Genomic DNA, 6,339 nt, shown 5'->3' on the forward strand with positions numbered 1-6,339 from the left:
GTGATAGGAGGACATCTCATGCTGCACACTCAGGGGTCCAGGAAATTTCTCCTCACTTGCGCAGCGATAGATGTCCACCGGTTTCTGGGTGCTGGAATTCAAATCCGCTGTGGGAGAAGACCCAATGAACAGTCTGCACCCTCTCTCCGTTGAGTTCTCACAGTCGACAGCTCCAGCGCCGACCCCAATGAATAATCCCCCTCACTAGCGTGAGAGGGGGTTTAAATTCTATTAAAGACACAGAGGGGAGTATTAGGCATAGCAATCTTTACTACCAGCTCCATAGCAGTAAAGAAAAAATAAGTTTAGCACAACGAATTTCGTTTTTAAAAGGGAAAGCTTTCATGTTTAACATAAATCCATGGAGAAGTCCCCAATCCAAGATGGTGGACAGATCATGCCCTAGAAGCAACCAATAGGCAGAGAGCCCCCACCATATAAGTCATTTCCTTCACAATGACGTCCTCTTCTGCAGTTGCCCCATGACAGATGCCATCCAGTGGAACCCTCCACAGCAGAACGCAAACTGAACCAGAAACTGAGAACAAAGACCTGCTTACACCATTAAAGTCCTTGAAACTCCTGGAAGATCCTTGATAGGAACGCACCTCACCCCAAAGCTGTAAGAAAAGAAAACACAAAGAGTGGGTGAGTTGGAGGGATAATACTCACCCCAGTGTCTTTAATAGAATCTAAACTCCCTCTCACGCTAGTGAGGAGGACTGTTCATTCTATTTCAAGACTGGAGGCTTCACATTGTGGAAGTTTAAAGCCCTTGTATAAGATCAATAGCAACATGCTGAATACACTTATGATAAAATGTCTTGAACATGGACTCTTTCGACCAATCAGCTGCTTTCAAAATGTGTTCCATGCTTCCCCGCCAGAAAAACAGCTTTTGAGGCCATAGCGGCCCTACTGAATGAGCCCTGAATAAAGAGACATCAACACTGACCTTCATGACCAATCTAACTGTAGTATTTGGGTTCATCAGGTGGGTCAGGAAGGATGCTGGAGCCATAAGTATATAAAAAGGAAAGTAGCTTTATTTGTTACAGGGTCAGGATAGAAAGGGAGCTAAGGAGCTAGTACAGTATCATCCTTTCAGGTTTATCTCCCATCCTGTGTGTCCCCAACTGCCACAGCTGGAACCCTGAGTGAACACCAGGTTCCAGCCCAGGCAACATTGCATGGCTTGCATTGCAATGCCAATGCAAGCCCAATACTACACATCTCCTTCCATTACCAAAAGACACACCATTACCATGACACAGCCAACCACTACCAAATAGACTCACCATCAAACATATTTACATATCAAGCATCGCCATCAAACATATCATACATATCACACACCACCATCAAACCTATCATACATATCAAGCATTACCATCAAGCCTATCATCCATATCCAACATCACCATCAAACATATCCACATATCACACCTCACCATCCACCTATACTCACAACAAAAGACCAGCCAACTACGCCATCACATTCACACACCACTAACCTCCAGAGAACATATAAAAGTAGGAAAATGAAAGTAAAGAAACACACAACACAAAGATCACATGGAAACAAACGACTGCACAGACACAGTACGTTAAACAACACTGCGACAGGAGGTTGATCAGACCACTTGTCCAAGTGAACAGATCAAAATAATCATGCAATAAAATAATCAATGCACGTGCATCAAACATAGGTCTAAACTCATATCGGGTCACTACTCTCATATAAGTGCACCCTAAACACTTCACGGGTCACTATCCACAAAGTGCACCCTTTACTTATCACGGGTCGTCACTATAACACAAGTACACCCTTTACACATCACTGCACTCAACACGGGTCACTATCCTCAAAGTGCACCCCTTACTATCACGGGTCATTACACCATAAGTGCACCTAAAACTCACCATATTATTACAAGTGCACCCTATCCATACATGGGTCACTTAAATACATATCACATCTCTATCCCTCTCACCTAAAAGCTCCGAAAGCCAGACACCAGGTGCGCTACTACCCTATCTGCATAACTGTCAATAGATAAGGTGATAACATCAAACACTTCACTTAATAATCATAACAACCTCACTTACAATAAGCACCTCGCATTTCATTCTCCTCATGAACATACAGTGCATCATACATAACTCTCACTGCAGTGGACCAACACTTCCTATCATGGCACCTCGCATTTCACCCACACATGAACATACAGCACCATAATCCATGAAGTCTCACATCTCATCCCTGCGCACACACTCAACATGCTATACATGTCGTGCATACTTTCCTAAATATCCATGTAACCTCTGCGCACACATTCACATGGTATACATGTAATGCATACATTTCCTAAATAACCATGTAACCACATCCACGATGTGACATGTAATTGCCCACCACCTTGCTAACCAGGGCTTGTAAAATACCTCCGTTTTCACCAATAATAACCTTTAAACATTGCATTTAAATATCTTATTACATTAAACTCTGCAATACACAAAACTCTAAAAGTCCAAATTTCTTCTGGTGACCCTAAAAATCCTCAAAAAAATTAAGTCTAGCCCACTCACTCAGGCTGACACACAACACATGCACTTTCCCTATTATTTAGATAAAGTCCATCTGCAAATAAACACTGCATTAACTTCAAAAAATGTCAGTGGCATTTCACTCACTCAAGCTGACATACAACGCATGCATCATATACTTTCCATAGCATTTCAATAGAGTCCATCTGCAGCTAAAACAAGTTAAATGCCAATATTTTTGACATACATAACTAACAACCACATTTATTATAGAGCACCTTTACTAAACATTACAAATGTGCTAACAGGCATTCCTTCCTCACTTGAATAATGCCTGCCCAGCCAGGCACAGAGAAGTGAGTGAAACCATTCCTGGCTGACCTCTGCCCTTCTTATCAGTACATAAGTGCTCAAATGCTGTGCAAACATCCACTTTTGACATCATTAAGCCAACTTCAAAGAAGACAGCGTATCAGTCGATCTGTCCAACGCTGCACTAAAAAAAACATAACCACTTTAATAATGCTGGCATTTTTTTTAATTTTTATTTACTTGTCTTTAATCCCCCCAAAAAAAATTGATTTTTACAAGAGTGCATTTCAATCTTCACAATTTCATTTCAATATTCACAATTTCATTTTGCTTTGTGTCTCACATTTGGTATGATCCTTGCAATTAGATTATTTGAAGGTTAGTTGAGCATTTCATCTTCACTTCTTGTTCAACCGAAACATTTTCCTTCATATAGACTTGCGGGTAGAAAACAAAAAAAATGTACCTCAACATTACTTATCCAAAGTTCCATTACTTATTGTTGCAGATGCTGCACAAACACAAGTAAAACGTTTCCACAGATGCCGCCTGCATCTTCTCTTCCAGCTTTTGATTTTTTTTTCACTTGACTACCTCCTTTACTATGGTGCCGCATTTCCGGTCAGCTCACCGCAGCTTCTCTCCTTACAGTAGCAACTGTAACCATCCAAACACACGGAAGACAGAGACCCAAGCCTTTCCGCATGCATCATCACGCAGGACACGTTCATAAGGCCTTTCCTCTTTTGTTTTCCTTCTCTGCCAAGGAGAAACAATCGTCCAGAATTCTGAAGCACAGTTCAGAACGCACGGCTGAAGCATTCCACGCTTCGCTATGCTCTTCAGCAGGCACACCTACGTCATCACAACAACAAAGCTTCAAGAGCATACGGAGCTCCTGTCAGCCAACCGTATTAACGGTAACAGAGCTTCAGCTGCATCTACCAGTCAAAATTGCAGCACTTTACTTTTATGCCCATACAGTATTGAAACACTGAATACTCCACTCTACACATAGTCTCTCCTGACATCTTCTGTTTTTTTTTTACAGTACTTTAAAGGAGCTGAAGTTTACTACAGATTTCCTTCCTTTATCCCTGCATTAGTAACACGCTGATTTCTCCTCAGCACTCCCATTAGTTTAATATGGGGCCAGCACCATCACTCTCCAGTATGCAGGGTCAAAAATAAACGTTGCTCATTCCCCAGTCTCCATAATAATATCAAATGCTGGTTCATGCTTACTCTAGATGCCTGCTGCAGATTCACTTTTGGCAGACAGCCTTCCAGCCACATTTCAAAGTCATACACAGTACCTTTCTTCCTTTATGGAAAGGGGCATTTTCAGCTCACCACCTCTCTGGCTGCCTGCAAGGGACAACGTGTCCCATCCCCAACAGGACTTATGCCACGCAGTCAGGGCTCTGCTCACTTATCCGCTTTTCTTGGACACAATTCTTCATTACTTCTTCTTCTTTGGGCGCCAACACCACTGGGCTCCCATTTGTCATCTGACCCACTCCTGGAGAGCCATCCTCGTCGCCACTTGTAGCATTTGGGTTCATCAGGTGGGTCAGGAAGGACGCTGGAGCCATAAGTATATAAAAAAGAAAGTAGCTTTATTTGTTACAGGGTCAGGATAGAAAGGGAGGTAAGGAGCTAGTACAGTATCATCCTTTCAGGTTTATCTCCCATCCTGTATGTCCCCAACTGCCACAGCTGGAACCCTGAGTGAACCCCAGGTTCCAGCCCAGGCAACATTCCATGGCTTGCATTGCTATGCCAATGCAAGCCCAATACCACACTAACCCACCTGGTTGGAGTGGCCGGGGACACTGGCTTTTGAGGTTTTTGGTAGGAAATGAGCAGTTGAGAGGAACCTGGAGATCTAAGACCCACAGTCTTCTGTTCAAAACATTTTAAACGTTGAACAACACACAGTTTGTGATCCTTCCGGAAAGGAAGGGTAAGACACCGAGCCAATCATACACTTTGTTTTCCTAGAAATAAAGAAATTTACCCCTTGAGGGCTATGCATCTTACTGTCCACATCCAATGCCCTGATATCTGAAACCCCTTTAATAGAAATAAGGCACAACAAAATAGCACGTTTAGAAAACAGCTGTTGTAAAGTTAACCTGTCATTGTCTGGCCAAGACTGAAACAACCTCAACACTAAGTTAACATCCCCCCAAACTGAATATTTAGCTCTAGGTGGAACCTTGATGCAAATGGATTTGAGGGCTTTATGCACCATGAAAGGCTTCCCAACCGGTTCCTCTTTCACCAGCACATGACGTGTGGAAATGGCTGATCTGAAGTAAAGGAGATAACGAAGAAAACCTCTCTCTGAGGGAAAGAACATAAAAGTGCCCTGCATCAATGTAAGTGACTAGTTGTTATCAATGTAGTGCCAATAATGTTCAAGTAAGGATTAAGAAGGAGGGTACCTTTTTAGAGCAAATTTTAGAACATTACAGTAGTCGCGTGTTCCATGTCAATAGTTTTCGTGTTCCAATAAATGGAATCCTGGGATGTTGGAAGCACACTCCTGTGTGAGGTCCCAGTTCTGCAGAAATGTAATGAATACAGTCAATAGGGCATGGATAGCCTATGTCTGGTGAACACCCTATGTGTGGATAGACATGTACCTGTAGGCTTTGCCTTCTTTAAATAGTTCAACTAAGAAATTAACCACCTCTACCGGAGGGGGAAACGGGATTGATGTGTTGAGCCACACACCAGCCCACCCAGCAGCTCCATGCTGAGGAATAACCAGACTTGGTGGAGGCTGCCCACAAGTCTTTGTTGATACCAAGAGCCTCTTGTGAAAGTCCTTGGAAGCACCAGGAAGATCTATATTCTTCTAGACCATAAGGGAGAGATGCCCCTGAAGATGGGGAGCAGGTGCAAGTGGATCTAGGTCACCTGGCCTAAGCCCCGCCCACCTGGTGCCTTCCTGCCTGCCACTCTTTTTCACCACTTAGCAAGCCCGCCCACCTGGTGCCTTCCTGCTTGCCGCTCTTTTTCACCACATAGCAAGCCCCGCCCACCTGGTGCCTTCCTGCTTGCTGCTCCTTTTCACCACTTAGCAAGCCCCACCCACCTGGTGCCTTCCTGCTTTCCGCTCTTTTTCCTACTTAAGGAGCCCTCCAGCCTCTTTTCCTTTGCAGATGGGGAGCAGGTGCAAGTGGATTTAGGTCACCTGGCCCAAACCCCACCCACCTGGGGCCTTCCTGCCTGCCGCTCTTTTTCACCACTTAACAAGCCCCGCCACCTAGTGCCTTCCTGACTGCCACTCCTTTTCACCACTTAGCAAGCCCTGTCCACCTGGTGCCTTCCTGCTTGCCGCTCTTGTTTACCACTTAACAAGCCCCGCCACCTGGTGCCTTCCTGCTTGCCGCTCGTTTTCACCACTTAGCAAGTCCCGCACACATGGTGTCTTCCTGCTTGCCGCTCTTTTTCCTACTTAAGGAGCCC

General features: G+C 44.2%; 1 long non-coding RNA gene across 1 annotated transcript; it reads right to left on the reverse strand.

Moving 5' to 3' along the window:
• Window positions 1–252: 252 nt before the first annotated feature.
• LOC138498551 (uncharacterized) lies at window positions 253–3,879 on the reverse strand. Its single transcript, XR_011278741.1, has 2 exons — window positions 3,326–3,879; window positions 253–620 (listed from the first exon to the last, which is right to left on the reverse strand). It is a non-coding gene; the product is annotated as an uncharacterized lncRNA (long non-coding RNA).
• Between the last annotated feature and the right edge of the window lie 2,460 nt (window positions 3,880–6,339).

Source organism: Ambystoma mexicanum, chromosome 5q, assembly GCF_040938575.1.
Source record: "Ambystoma mexicanum isolate Mex_15411 chromosome 5q, UKY_AmexF1_1, whole genome shotgun sequence".
NCBI classification, from domain to species: domain Eukaryota; kingdom Metazoa; phylum Chordata; class Amphibia; order Caudata; family Ambystomatidae; genus Ambystoma; species Ambystoma mexicanum.